This window comes from Bombus pyrosoma, linkage group LG2 (genome assembly GCF_014825855.1).
Source record: "Bombus pyrosoma isolate SC7728 linkage group LG2, ASM1482585v1, whole genome shotgun sequence".
NCBI classification, from domain to species: domain Eukaryota; kingdom Metazoa; phylum Arthropoda; class Insecta; order Hymenoptera; family Apidae; genus Bombus; species Bombus pyrosoma.
The window spans coordinates 12,758,795-12,774,827 of NC_057771.1; the positions used below are offsets into that span (position 1 = coordinate 12,758,795).

At 41.7% G+C, this 16,033-nt stretch overlaps 1 protein-coding gene and 6 non-coding genes across 7 annotated transcripts in view; all 7 read right to left on the minus strand.

Moving 5' to 3' along the window:
* Positions 1-16,033, minus strand: part of LOC122572454 (apoptotic protease-activating factor 1) — a 46,886-nt gene that overhangs the window by 7,972 nt on the left and 22,881 nt on the right. The window lies entirely within an intron of this gene.
* Trnag-ucc lies at positions 310-381 on the minus strand. Its single transcript has one exon. It is a non-coding gene; the product is annotated as a tRNA-Gly (tRNA).
* Positions 469-540, minus strand: Trnag-ucc. The gene has a single exon. It is a non-coding gene; the product is annotated as a tRNA-Gly (tRNA).
* On the minus strand, positions 626-697 carry Trnag-ucc. Its single transcript has one exon. It is a non-coding gene; the product is annotated as a tRNA-Gly (tRNA).
* Trnag-ucc lies at positions 968-1,039 on the minus strand. The gene has a single exon. It is a non-coding gene; the product is annotated as a tRNA-Gly (tRNA).
* Positions 1,298-1,369, minus strand: Trnag-ucc. The gene has a single exon. It is a non-coding gene; the product is annotated as a tRNA-Gly (tRNA).
* Positions 1,633-1,704, minus strand: Trnag-ucc. The gene has a single exon. It is a non-coding gene; the product is annotated as a tRNA-Gly (tRNA).

The window sequence follows — 16,033 nt, forward strand, 5'->3', positions numbered from 1 at the left end:
TATCGCAGAAGTAAAATTTCCATAAAACAAATACAAATATTTTTTTGTTACATTTATTATTCATAAAAAATGTTCAGTATTACCTCCATATTTTTTTAATCAAATATTTTGATATGATATCTTACTGAAATCGAATATATAGCCTTATCAAAGAAGTTTACTACTTTTTTGAATACGACACATTCGAGGTTAGTAAAATATTCTTATTGCTGCAAAATAATTATAATAAACTATTAGGAAATAATTACAAAGTTCTTGTTATTATTAATACAAAAAATTATACGGTAAAAATCTTCAAAAATAAACCCCTGCGATAGCCGGGAATCGAACCCGGATCAACTGCTTGGAAGGCAACTATGCTGACCATTACACCACCATCGCAGTATAAATGCTATTTATTGGAAATATTAAACAAAAAAATATTGTAATTATATAAAATAGAATATTGTACAAAAGTAAAATAAATCCTGCGATGGCCGGGAATCGAACCCGGATCAACTGCTTGGAAGGCAACTATGCTGACCATTACACCACCATCGCAGTGTGAATACTAGTTGTACGGATGATCAGAAAAACTACTGTAATTACGTAAAATAGAATATCACTTGAAAGTAAAATAAATCTCTGCGATGGCCGGGAATCGAACCCGGATCAACTGCTTGGAAGGCAACTATGCTGACCATTACACCACCATCGCAGTTGAAATGTTATTGTTTAAACAGAAAGACACTGGTGGGGAAAAACAAACTATTCGAAGAAAAAATATAAGTTTCAAAAATAAAAAAAACAAACCACTTTGATTGGCCGGAAATAGAATCCGGATCAACTGCTTGAAAGGCAACTATGCTGATCATTACACCAACATCGTAGTTGAAACATTGTTGTTTAAACAAAAAGACAATAATGGGAATGAATTAATTATGTATTTAAACAAAAAATACAAATTTAAAAATAAAAAAATAAACCCTGCGATGGCCGGGAATCGAACCCGGATCAACTGCTTGGAAGGCAACTATGCTGACCATTACACCACCATCGCAGTATGAATGCCACTTGTTTGAAATATCAAAAAAACTATTGTAATTGCATAAAATAGAATATCCCTTAAAAATAAAATAAATCTCTGCGATAGCCGGGAAAATTGAACCCGGATCAACTGCTTGGAAGGTAGCTATGCTGACCATTACACCGCCATCGCAGTTGAAACATTGTTGTTTAAACAAAAAGACAATAATGGGAATAAACTAATTGTATATTTAAATAAAAAATACAAATTTAAAAAATAAAAAATAAATCCTGCGATGGCCGGGAATCGAACCCGGATCAACTGCTTGGAAGGCAACTATGCTGACCATTACACCACCATCGCAGTTGCAATGTTACTCTTCAAACAAAAAGACACTGGTGGAGAAAAACAAACTATTCAAAGAAGAAGTACAAGTTTCAAAACTAAAAAAACAAACCACTGCGATGACCGGGAATCAAACCCGGATTAATTGCTTGGAAGGCAACTATGCTCACTATTGCACCACAATCGCAGTTGAGGTCCTGCGCTTTTAAGGATATTTACTGCCTGTAGATAAAGCGACTTAAATAAAAAAAATATAAGCTTGGTGAAAGCAAAATAAATCCTGCGATGGCCGGGAATCGAACCCGGATCAACTGCTTGGAAGGCAACTATGCTGGCCATTACACCACCATCGCAGTTGATGGGGCAATTTCACATAGAGAAATTCTATGGGCGCCGTATTTGGAAATTTAATCACATCCATCGTCTTTTTTTATTTTATAATTAAATGAATAATTGTATATTCTTGCAATTTCACTCTAATTAACGCTTTTGGTCATTCAAATTTGGGTCATTCATTATGTTGTGGCTCACAGTTAAATGCAGCTGTCATTATAATAAGGTCTCATTAAATGTATTATAGAAATTTTTAGTCGCTGACGAATTTACATAAAGTTAAAGACGAATAATACATAAAGTTTTAAATAAAATAATGTCAATTCTTCTTAATAATAAAAAAAGTCATTATCAATAAAAAAGACATAATTCAATCACACACAGTGACTTTCACTCAAAGCTTTTTACTTTTACTTAAACCACCCCATAACCGAAATTCATTGTTTATTGGGAATAACATACACATGTAATACTCATCTTGGACAATAAACGTTATAATAAAAAAAAATATCTCTCAAAGCTTTTACTTTCGATTCTTCATTTTTAACTTCCACAAATTCTCTCATACTATAAACACTTATAATTCAAGTTACAGTACCACGTCAAAATAATTTGCTTATAATTCTCAATGAGAATTGATTGTAAAAATTCTATCAAATAAAAAAAAAAAACAAATTCTCTATTTTGAATTATTGTTCTTAGCTCTGACTGATTACACAACACATTTTCTTCAACCATTTGTGCGTGCACAAGTATATCCCCTCCTATTCTACTTTCTTATTTCTTCCATTCGATACGCATGTTCCTAAAACTTTGGGTGGCCGTAGACTCTTTGTTCATTCGATAGCTCAAATACTCTAAACAGCTCGCTTTCATGTGTCTCATCAAGTACCAAGCCATTCTTCACACATCTACGGATGAAGACTAAAAAGAAAACAACCCGCTGACCTCACTAAAGAAATAAAATAGGCAAACTGGAAGATGGTATCCCGCTGGGGGTAGCCAGCCACATGTTATTTAGTAATTAAGTTAGAAAAATTTACCAAATGTCCAGCTGGGCAAATTGTAAAGTACAAATTAAATAATAAAAGAAAATCTATGGATCTGTTCTTTAATTATCTTTGTATCAACTATCAACTATCAATTATTTTATTTCACATAAATATTGCCATGCTCTATCCATTTACTATATAGGTACATGTTACGAAATTTTACATGGCTACTGTCTTATTTTATTTACCATTTGCTGATAACATGATCTAGGAACTGCAAGCATCTTAAACCTTGTATAAGTAGCATTACTTTCTGAAGAAAAATTCTTTAGAAAACAATACCAATCACTAAAACTTATCATATGGAGATATAACATAAGGATTTCATTTCTGGGTTAAATAATTAAATAATTAATTAAACGTCGCTAGAAAAATTTTAGTTAAATAATAAAAAATTGTAATTATCAGTTCAGTTTGAAGAATTGAACATTAGATTCAGCTAGAATCAAACATAATCATTTATTATTCACGTTATAGTACCACGTCAGAATAATTTACTTATAATTCTCAATGAGAATTGATTGTAAACTAATTCCAAATAAAGAAAAAAAAAAAAAGAATTGAACATTGTATATTATCCCGTTCAAGTGTGCAGGAATGTTCTTAGCGAGCCAAGGATATGACTGTTCGCTCGAAACCCAGACGTTAAGACACGTGGTTTGTGTCAAGGCGTTCGACCATAAGGATGTCACTCGTCAAAGAAAATACGGAACAATAGACTGCATTTGTTCCTAACAGTTTCCCCTACAAAAGATGAAAAGGTTCGAAGGTCCACTCTGAATCCCGCAAACCAGCCAATGTGAAACACAAAATCTATCTTCTATGTTACACACATCATGTTAACAGCACATGTTAAAATGCAGTTCATAAAAATTCGAACGCAGAGAACGTGCAAAGACAGAGAGAATGAAAGTCTGAAAAGGAACGATCACGCCACGTATCATACTACACGGGCATTTATTAACTTTCTCTGTTAAATATAAAATATGTACATCATTCACGAAAATTATTTATATTATATGGTCAGTACTCAAATCTTAGTTACAACATAATTTTTTTGTAATTAATTTCACATAAATCGTATTCATCGTCGCGAGTGACAGTGATTTATCGCGCGAAATTCGAAAACAACGTATTGCGGTGCACTGAACATTATCCGTGACACGTGCAAAATGGCATGCAACTGTAGGCTTTTATCTTTTGAAACTAAAATACGCATTCTTATTGAAACGAGCGATTAGTTGTATAAAAATGAAATCTGCACGATTAATATCAGCGCACGGTAATAACGACGTTTGAATGCCGTCGCTTAATAAGCACACGTGAACCATTGTTCTCCGTTCGTAAATTAAACTGCTTTACCCTTTCAGAATGATGCGTCCATTCTTTAAACCTCGGGAGAACAAACCTTGCTTTATCCCTAAAAATGAAAAAAGTTTGAAATCTGCCGATAGCACGAAATAGCTCTTAGTCGCTTCAGCTGCTTCGACTTCGTAAAATCAACTCCATCGTTATACGCGATTGAAACGAAAGCTTCCGAGCGCATGCCATTCATGCAAACTTTTACAAACGAAGCATTGTATTATTAATTGATGACGCATACAACGAGAGAAAGTTTCGCGCATCATTCTGTCCGCGGCTAAAACATTTAAACAGTTTAACGATATATACATTTATTGGGGTTCAGAATCAAAGTGATATTCTCAAAACTTCGTCTAACACGTTCTCGATATCCTTGCGCGTGACCGCAATAGCTTTGACCAGCCAGTGAAATATCAAACTGGAGCCAACGATCGTTGGTTCGTTAAAAGATTAAATCATTCCTGAATAAACGGAGTCGCTGGTGTAACCGGTATCGTTATTGTCACACGATACGAGATTGCGAAAATGAATTATTCGATTACTATAGCCGTTCATTGGACGCTGACGCGTATAGGCGAGTACGGTGGTTTCCGCTGCACGCGAGACAAGCTGCAAATTCGATTACGTTAGAAACAGCATTTGGCGCTCAGCCCGAATTAGCTGTGCATTGGTTACTTGCCCGATTAATTTGTCGCGGATTCACTGTTGCAACCATGTCGTTAGAAGATACGCATCGCGTCGCTACCATTTTCCCGCCACACGAAACGCCGACGGTACGTACTAACTCTGCGAGGTGATCGATAGACCCTTCCAGTTATTAAGGTGGCAGGTATTTAATTAAAGAGAGAAACGCGCTCGTTCAAGGAAATATGGCGCCACGAGCTGTGCATTGTATAGAGTACACGATTTTAATAACGATCTAAACTCGTTACGACGAGTGTGCCATCATGGGAACTACGCAGCAAAAGGGTCAACAAGTATTTCGTGACAAATGTTATGAAAGTATTTCTCATCACCTGTAGCAAAGTAATGACAAAGGCGCGACCGATGAACAAAGTAATCTCGATCATTATTAAAGCCCCGGTCGATTGTTGCGATAAAATTGCGGACCCTGACTAAGGTACCGCGTTTACCATGGCAGGTCTATTCTTTAATTATGAAAAGATCTTACTAGAAAAACAGCGAGGTTGTGTGATTTACAGCGTCGAGAGACGGGTAATCCGTGCATTTGCATATCGCGTGTGCGGGATCGCGTATACTCGTGCGACGAGCCAGTTGCCTAAGCGGAGGCGCAAACACGCTGCGCCGTTCGTCCAGGAAGAATTACACAGGTCGATTATTTGCTTTCCTTCCACTCGATCCAACTGCTGACGATCAAACGACGGAGTTTCTACGGAGGTAGAAGGGGCTGATATAGGAAGAGAGAGACTTCCGTTCTTTCGTTTTCGCCCGCGAATTTATATCCCGCCTCGACAACGCGAGATTACTCGAAAGTTATACGGCGTATCTAACATTCGTTCCTTTCCGGTTCAGCCGCGATAGCTTCGCGCACCAGTTTCACAGAACTTCCAGGCAAAACTTGCCAAACGTGAGTTCGTTGCCCTCTTTCTGTCGTTATTTATTTACGTTTTGTTTGTTCGTTGGTGGGATAGGAATTCGCGTTCGAATATAGCTGGGGTAGAGAATCGTAGAGAAAAAGGAGAGACGAAAGAAGGAGAGAAACACGAGTAAACTGGAATAAATATCGTTCCAGTTAATAGGATATTCGGTGTTCGTCCATTGTCTGATCCTCTCTGTTCGCTACTTCTCTCACCCCATTCCTTCTCTTCAAAGACCAGACCGATTGTGAGAGGGTAAATTCGAACCTCTTAGGGGTTGATCGATCGCCACTAGTCTAAGCACTTCAAATAGTGTGATCGTGGTATGCGACCAGGAATGGCAATAACGTTGATAGGATGGTAATATGATTATCACCTGCGCAATAGGACTCGTGGCGGGCGTTACACGAATAATTAGAGATGGGATTGAAGAGGCCCGGATAAGGGTCGTAGGGGAGGGAAGGCGCAAGTATAATGTCATGCAAATACACCTCATCGCCTGGTCCGGCAGGAATAGAGTGCATTAATCCGCTAATGCACATGGGTCCCGTAAAATTAGATTCGGCCAGATTTAGTTGGAAACGCGATATTTCAGTGTCGACTGAATTCCGAACGACTCGCTGCTCTGTACTGCGTCGACTCTCTGTTCGGAACGGTCGTTCCTGGGAGGCACCGCGACCGAACCGTGAAACGTTGTTATTCGAGAAGCAGATTAATGTCGATACACACGCGTGTAACGCGCGATGCCGCGTCACTACGTTCTCGATCGATGCAACGCGCGTCCTTAATGCGGCATTAATTCAAAAATTTACGATCATCCGAGCGCGTTGATCGCGAGCCACGCATTTACAACGCGGATCGCGTTATCCTCCTAGCGCGCAGATATTCCACGCTCGGATTAGTATCGTCGCCGCGATGCCAATTTAATTTAATGGGATCAACGTTTGCACTCGTAAATTCACGATTAATTAATAGCTTACATCGTTGCATTACGCGGAGCACAGTTTTATTCATCCTGTTATATGAAACGCGCCAAATATTTATCTTCAAAGAAAACAAAATCAACGACGTAAGCACAATAAATATCTATCAGATTATCGTCGACCGACGCATTTTTCTCTCGTCTTTCCTGTTTCGATAAGAACCTTCCTACCGAGACTCACGTGTTTCCTAGTCACTTTACCACAGTCGCTTTTAACGATCCTCGAATTCCACGACTTGACCTCTTCGCGCCGTTTCGTGCACCGCAACGGTACACTGAATTTCCTTGACCGCTCGTTAAAGGATTTCTGCCATTTCGTCCGATGCTCGTTTCAACGCGCGATAAACGCGCCCGTAACTTTACGCGTTTCACACGTTTCTTTGTTCGATCCAGAAGGCTCCCCTCCTTCTCCGTTGCGTTGCAAATCCCTGTGGATTTCGTTGCGTCCATCCAGTTTTCCTGACGGACATGCTCGCGTCTCTTCTCTCGTTCGGTGCGTTTAGCACGGCACCCTTTCTTCTCGACTATCGACGGCGTGACGATTAGTTGCGTCCAATTAAATTTAACGAATTTCCACGGCCACGGGCGCGGCCTGATTGGTTTCATTAATTACGCATGCACTGTATTCTCTGGACAGAAGCAAAGCCTGGTACCGAGCAACAGCGAAATGCAGGCTCGTTCGACCGGTGTACGCGTTGCGGGGTTGCGATCGCGTCTCTCGGCCATAGCTCGCAGTCATTCCTCTCGCGTTTCGTTCGCGGCTGTTTCGTTCTGTGCTCCACGTTCCGCGAAATCGAGAGAGTACACGCAGGGAACGATTGAAGCCCGTTTGCTCGGTCGTTCGAGCCGCTATGCCCTGCGGGAATCGACGGCCGGTCATCCATGCACGAACCGGTGCGAAGGCAAATGCGTGCCTATATTCAGAATTTGGTAATTAAAGCTTGCAGTCGGTACCGCGGGCCACGTCGATTTACTACGTCGCTAAAACATCGCCACGCGGCGTGAAATTTCTCGTTTCGACGCCGGCTGCCGATCGTTGTAACACGATGTAACACAGTCTGTTTGCTGGACAAACCGACGAAGTCATCGTGGCGGTGTCAAGGGGGAGGGGGAAAGAGAAAAGCTCGCGTTCATTTTCGTCACGTTAGAGTTTAAAACTCGCACGGTCCCTCGTTCGAGCGTATCGATTTCGTCAGCGACACGATCTCGATACGCGGGACAAAAGCAGACGGATGAAAGGCGCGAAAATACGGCGATAAAAAGGATGTCGATGCTGATGAGAGAACGAGGGATGGTTAAGCAGGAAATTAGATGCAAAATGGCCGGGGTATAAATGTAGGAAAAAGATGTTTCCTGGTACGATGGCTCCGAGGCGCCGGCAGAAGTGCACGACGAGCGGCTGACATGCAAGATCCCTATATACGCCTATCGACACGAATATGCTAATGTTTTCGTGGCGCGTTAGTTATGCTAATTCCACTATGATTCACCAGGGCAAACATATGCTGCCTTGCATTTTATACCGACCACCTGCGGAGCTCTAATTGTCGATGAATTATTAATTTACTGGCGAGTTACTTCTTGTTCACTCTTTTATGCTTTCACTTTTTAAACGTACTTAATGTCCGTTTCACGGGTCACGTGAAACCCCGTATGTACCTTCAACAACGGATGATAACGGTAAACCGTGTACTATTATTATGTTTATTCGTCTTTTGTGTCCATTGCCAAAAAAGTACCATTTTTTTTTCTTTACATTTCTACTGTATTATTATAACAAGATATCTTCAAACGCTTACCATTTTACGTCGCGTTATGCAATTAAAGGGATACGATATATACCTCGTAGGTATTGGCACCTACGCAGATTGACGTGACTCTTGAATGGATATTATTGTGAAATTATTAAAATCTCGTTTAAAATGTCGGATTAAGATAGATATGGATTGTGAAATTTTAAGTTAAGTAAAGAATCCATATACAATAAATCCTTATACAATAATAAGATTAAATATTTTCTCGTTTATGTCCACTGCGTTTCCTGACCATTGCTTCAACCTATCATTACATCTGGACTATTGATTCTTCTATCTAAGTTCAGATTTCGCTGCAAATTTTCTCGGAATTTTCTAATACATCCAAAACCATTTCAATAAAATTTCGATCGAATTGGGGACAATATGCAATCCTTAACTTATCATTTCCCTATTGAAGCTTCTACAAATACCTTCCAGCAATTCTCACATCGATAAATAGATAGATAAATAAGTGACAGATAGATAAATGCAAAATTCTTGATAATAGTCGATTAATCGTTTCCTTGATAACATGGACCAATTATCACATCTTACGTAGAGTCAGAATATGTCCTGATACGTATGAACAGAGGCGTACCCAGCGTACACGTATTGTTAGTACGATCCGGATAAAGGCGGATGTACGCTCGTCCTGTTAGCAGCTCTACCGCGTAAATCTCCCCGGTGTACATCCTCGACTAGACACCCTCTTGGTTGGCCTTTCTCCGCGGCAATGCTAATTAACAATTGGCAATTGGCGAGAGATGCAGAGCGAAACCGTAAAACGGTACGTTGGTGCGACTTAACAAGGCGTGAAGGGTGATTTAGCGCAGAATGACGTCACGTGATGTACCGAGAATATTCGAGGTTCTCGAGGAACCGACATGGTCGTCGAACAACGAACACACGATCAGAGACAGCCGTCCCACGTATAGCGGCAAGCTACCAGCTTTGGCGAGAAGGGCGGAAAGAGAGACAGATCCCCGCAGGCTCGTAAACTGGCGCAATGGCCCTGAGGAAGGGGGAGGTTTTCGCCGGGGCCAAAAAGCGGACGGAGGTCGTCAATGTTGATGATGCGTGGATCACGATGTACTGACGGCTCCATCATAGCTCGCAGTTCTGCCCACCCCTACGCGTCGATCGGCCTCCTCTTCGCCATTCTATGGGAAGATATACCACCTCGGCGAAGCCTATTCCATTTGCTTTATTGAAATAACTCGGAGCGCCTCGTCGACACGTCGCGGATAGAAAGGGGAGGTTTCGATCCGCTTCGAACGAGTTTCGACCATCTACTTTCGGGGATTGTCTCCTGCTACCGAAAATATCCCCCGCGAATATTCGTGTTGAAGGAACTTCCAAATGGAATTCCGAACGATGTTCAGATCGATGAACACTATTCTGTCAACGTGTTAATTCTGCCACTATTCTCGACTCTGTCATTCGTTTCAATTCTGCTCCCATTTTGAGAGATAGAAACGACATGGAATGTTTTAGGAGAACGCGTAGCAGAAAGTTAAAGCGAGAAATTATTAAGAACGTAACTGTAACAATTGTTTCATATTTATCTCGAAGATATCTTTGTGTATGATATCTTTTAATATCAAAAAAATACGATTAGGCGTGAAATAATAGGAAGAACGCGACAGAGTTAAGAGTCGAACAAAACAATAATGAGCAAGTGTCGCGAGTAAATACGATGGTATGGAAAAATGTAGATAAAGTAGAAGCGTGGAGAATAACAGAGTCGAACAAGCCTTCGCAACTCCGTTTTACAATTACGCTCTTCGAAAACATAGAATTCGATAACGTAAATCGAGCGCAGACGGAATTGCAAATGAAATGTTCGTTTGACGCAACATTGGCCTTTAATGGTTTAACGCGAGACACGCAATTTGTCCGATCCATCGTAAACTTGTCGCAGGACACCCACGGAGACGAACAAGCTCCAAGGTAGAGACATCTTTACTCGCTGAACGTTGATAACTCTATCGAGAAATAAAAAACGCGCTGTTGTTCTATCTGCGAGAGCGTGTGCCTGTCGGTTTTTCTCGACGAAACCAGGTGACACATAGGCGACCAGCGACTGTAAGAGGCTTGTACCCGTACATCCATGTGCGTTCGTTCCCCCCTTACTTACTGTCCGGCTATTTACGGGCTGACGATGAGAACGAGTTTCACCGCATTACGATCAACCTGGACGTAATTATAATTAACCTTGAACGCGGCTCGAGTATCGGCGAGCTTCCGTGGTCTAGGAAGTACAGCTGCCGTCTCGTTGCATATATACATGCAAAAAGTCGTTAACATCCAGCAGCAGCACCACCACCATCACCACCACCAAGACCGGAAATGTCGTGGAGCGCGTGTTAGCCCGGAATCGTTGCAGTTGCAGGAAAAAGAAGCTAGTCGTGTAAACAAACTGCAATAAGTTCGTGACGTGGTAACGTCGCCAACATGGTAATGATATTTGTACGACTCATTGTCGAGCTGTTCGTCGCTCGAAATACGCTGTATGTTATAGAAACGGCGGTTTATCGAAGATTACTCGCCGTGCAAATATACCTTACACTCCAAACTCTCTGCATCGTCTGTATAAATACGCGCAGCCATTCGTTTCTTTAATTCCGTTATTTGTATTATAAACGACTAATACTTTACAGGTGGTTCGCAAGATATCGACGGATCGAGAAATTTGCAAATATAAATTAAAATAAGGTATTCCTGTAGGTTTGTGAAAACGAGGCTGGAACGAAAAAAAGAAAAGAAAGAAAAGAACAGAAGATGCTCAGAGCCGTTAGAAACGCATAGAAGATGTAATCGATGGCTTCTAGTCTCGAGGGTTTCTCGTCGACCGAGCCATATCCGACTGCCGTCACGTATTGACGCCTCCACTTTATTCAATTGCTCATCCAACGCAAGGCCCCCGACGCTCCAGCCCAGGGTACAAACACGTTTTTTCGCTTTGTTCATTTCCGGGGTAAACGCGCGGCATCCTTTGCAGGTTCTGGCGTTGTTTCGCGTCGAGTCGCGTCGATCGTTTCGACGTCGGCGATCTCGTTTAGTCTTTGACCACTGCACGAGGGTGAAAATGCCTAGAAAGAACGGCAGACTGGGAGGATAGAAAACAGGGAGGGAAAAAAAGGAAGAAATCAATCTAACGGAAGGGTAGAGCGTGTTCTGGCAATTTTTCCCTCATCAGGCATCGTTCAAAGATTTTATTGGTAATTAAAAGTCACCGGCCTGTGTGATTGGAATTAATGGTCAAACGGTCAATCCGCCAGGAGGGGAAAACTGAGCTGTAAAATCGCCTTCGTCGCTCCGTTCGATCGAGTTGGAACTCTGATGGGACTGGGTTCGATCGCGAGACGATGAAACGATACTTTATTCACTTTTTTATTCGTTCGCGCCTTCGCTGATACTTCCGAGAACGTTCGAACCTGGCATCGATTAAAGTTAACATAAAAGTGAATTAAAAGGAAAAAGGAACGATGGCTAGAAATTCAACCGAAACGAACGCCTTTATTTGTCGGTGATTGAGCTAGATCTATATAGATATAGAGACCTGTTAATATTTTTATCGATATCGTCGCGAAGGGAAAACTTACGGCCGCCACGAAACTGGGGCCTTTTAGGACCCGGTAATGGTTATGGAAGCTTCTCTTTCCGCGTCAGATTTTCCGTGAGCCGGTGAGTGCGCGGCTGCCATAATCGCACAGACGAAAGTATATAACAATTCCAAAGGCATAACCAAAGGAGAAATACGAAGTGACATAAACACTGCTAGCCTCGGCCCGGAAATGGAGAGAGTAAAGCGGAGACGATATCGAGGAAACTAGGAAGACGCGCGATCGCCGTCGTAAGTGCCGCTCGACGAACGCCCAGGACCATATGGAATTGTTTATGAACCATGCAACTTTATTTTCTTCCACCCACCCTTTTTCCCCTTCCGCTCCTTTCGATATTTCCTCTTTGTCATTCCTTCGCTGTGCTATTGGCGCGTGACGGCTGCACCGTACATTAAGTTTGTATCGTGTACTCGCATCTAACGTACTCTTTTCTTCCGTAAAACGACTTGGAGGATACAACTTTGGAAATATTTCGTGAAATAAAACGGGACATGCAAAGAACTTTGACACTGCCACGGACGAAAGAATAAGAATTTTACGAATTCTGCGTTTTGTACAAAACTCGAAGATTAATATTTCCATCCTCGTATCTAAGACGTAACATGAGAAATTCACTCGAAAAGTTCATTTCCATCTCCACCGAAGAACACTGGTTTCTTTTGTTAAAACGTGCTGTCTCTCACACCGAAGAAAGAGAGTTTCTTTTGAAGTATATACGAAATATACTTTTTCTTATCTCTATTACGAATCGCAATTCGTTATTTGGTAAACAGGTTCAGTATGCCACGTTAAAAAAGAAAGAAATTGAAAAATGAACGAAACTAAAGGTCTTGCCAACAGTATCGCGACTTAACATATCGAAATGCATTAAAATTTATGAACCATCGACTCGCTTACGTCGCAGGAATAAATAAATAGCTGCCTATGGCAGAGTTTACATACAAGCGATGATATACCAAAAAACGAGAGTAGTAAACCGAAGTTTTAGAAATATTAAATAGACACGGGATATCAAGTTCCGACAGAACGATGTCCATAACGATATTGAAAAATGAACGGTAACAGGTTAACGAGCCGCGTTGACGTAATCGCGTTTCAAAGAAATTTCCATTGAGCTAAGGGGCGGAGGGACGTCAAGAAACGAGAAAAGTAGATAACTTACTTTTCTCGTCAAATTCATTCTTGTCAGGGTAAAGTGAGTTCGACTCCTGGCAGGGCGAAGGGTATATGCACATAATATTGATGGACAGTGACTAGGCCGTTATCGAGGCCGAGGGTAGTTTATCATCCGGGAACGAGCGCATTATGACTCGATTAATCTTCGATATTTATATTAGGGCTTCATTAAATAAAATATTCCAACGGGTCGGTGGTCGCAGGATGCGTCGATGGAGCTTGCTCTTTCGGAAAAACTCGATCGTTAAGCAACGCGGGAAGAGGGTGAAACTTTTCATTACCCTCGGTCGCGAACTTCTTTCACGGCTCTTCCTTTTATCGAATTCGCCTTACAACCTCTTGCGACAAACTTTTCCTTACCCTTTTTATTTTGTTCTTTTTATAGGTCTGTAGCTGGACGTTATACGTCACTTTTATCTTTCGTCCAGGAAGCAATCCGTAGCTCGCGCAATTTTAAAGCATATTCGATGTAATCTCTCGTCGGAAGAAAATAGAATCTTCTCGAATGGAGGAAAATAAAGCCTCACATGTCCGGCATTCGGAAGTTTACGTACAATGACTTATGAATACATTTGAATGCCCAGCGCACAAAACTTTTACGTACATATTTTATATGTAAAACATTCTGAATCTCACTATCGTTTTACTACTATCGCGATTATATTGGTAATATTTGCGACCAACCTAAAATTGTGTACGAAGTTTACAGGATATTTATCGCAAAGATATATTTAGTACAAAATTAGTATACAGCGTGAGTAGACATAATAATAACCGTCAGAAATGAATATTCAGATGTATTAACATAACGCGTGATTAATTGTTTAGATACTTTGCGATACTTTGCAGTAAATATCTCATAGCTTTACCGTACATTTTCGGATTTGTTTCAAACTTTGTCAACAGAATCACGATTGTCGGACCTCGTTACAGTGCTAATGGAATTTGAGAACATTTCGCATAACATACGTAATGTTATTCGTAAAAGGTTTCTACGAGTGCCCGAACACATGAGACATCGTAATCGCGGAATACGAGAGATTCGCAAAAGGAACGGCACGATAAGCGTTATCGATACACTACGCGTACATGAAAAGTTAGAGGAGCATCGGTGGTTGCTACGTCCCAATTTCCCGACGACGTCGTCGTCGTCTTCTTTTTCGAAAAACCTTCTCCCATCCGACTAGAGACTCGAACCCGAATATATATCCCATTGATATGCAAACTAAGTCCCGGATCGTAAAATTCGCGTAATATCGCGAAGACTTTGCGATCCGACCCCCTGTTCTCCGCCGGTCGCCGAAACTATCTCGTTGGAAAGCGCCTTCCAAGTTACCGGCTGATCGTACGACGCGATTTTATCCCGCGTTATCCTGAATGATACGCCAGTTTAAACTTTAACTTAGCCATAATCACGGTATAAAGCTAAAATACAAACGCGCTACGTCTGGAACGTCGTTGCACGCGTTCCTTACCTAAACATCGATTCGGTGCTTCACCAATCGTATTTCGCGCGTCTGCGTCTTAATTTGTAGCTGGTGACAGCTAGAAATCCATAACGAGATCTGTGTTTACCTTGGCCGCCGTCGTCGCGGCGCATACTCTCTGGCGTGGATTTTAAATGGCGAACCGAGTCATCGCGTATCTCCTGCGGCGATCGCTCTTAAAACGATCGCGTCGCGAGTAATGTAAAGATAACTCGCGATAGCGGCCAGCTATAATAAAATCGTTCCACCGTCTTCCGCGATTTTTATCGTTTTATTCGCCATTCGGCAAAGTGCTCGCTCGAGTTTCATTAAATATCCAAAAATAAAATTTACTTGCTGTTCGTCGAGGTTTAGATACGAAATAAAGTAGAAGACAGTCAAGAATTACAAGAAGAATCTTTAATTAATAACGTTTAATATTACGTTCAAAAATTTGGCGCGACAGTATTTTTGCAGGGATGGTATCCAACGAAAGACCATCCGGCTAATCCAGACCGTTTTTTCCCCGTAAAGGAGGATTCGCCTTTGCGCGAAATTCTCACCATTTCTATGCAAATGCACGAGCACGCAACAAGATATCGGGCGGTGTTACTACCTGCCAGAGAACACGGGTCGACCCACGGTCGAAAAATCACGGCCGCAATTGCGCAACCTCTGACCGTGGAAAGAGTTATCCTGCTTACGAGTTACCACCACCGTATCAGCACCACCGTGGCGATCGAGGTGGTTCGGGGTACAGTTCGTGGCATTGTGTGTTTCCATCCTACGAATTTATACGCGGTTGTGCCGAGAACTAAAAGCGGGAAGGAACAAAGAGAGGAGAAGCGAGAGGAGAATAAAAGCAAAGAAAAGAAGAAAGAAGAAGAAAAAATAAAGGTAAGCGTGCTCCGTTACAACGACGAGGAGGAGGTGTAGAGGAAACGGTCGAGGAGAATCTGTTTTGCATATCGACGAATTTACGAGCCGGTCGAACCCGTCCTGTCGCTCAACCTTCTTCTTCCACTTCTTCTGTCCGTTCCGTTCGGAGGGAAGTTTCAACCCCCGAACAGTGTTTTATGATATCGACGAGAAGTCGTCTCTCTTCGTTATACTTCCTTCTCTGTTCTCCAAACGGCCAATCGGCGCCCTCGATGCAATACCATCCCTCTTACCCTGGTCTGCTTTTACGAAGAGAGACAGTCTCTCCACCTTTCCCCATTTCGTATCGACGAATTTATTGCCGGCACCGCTCGGTCCATTGTAACGAAGATTGTTTATGATATTGACTCTT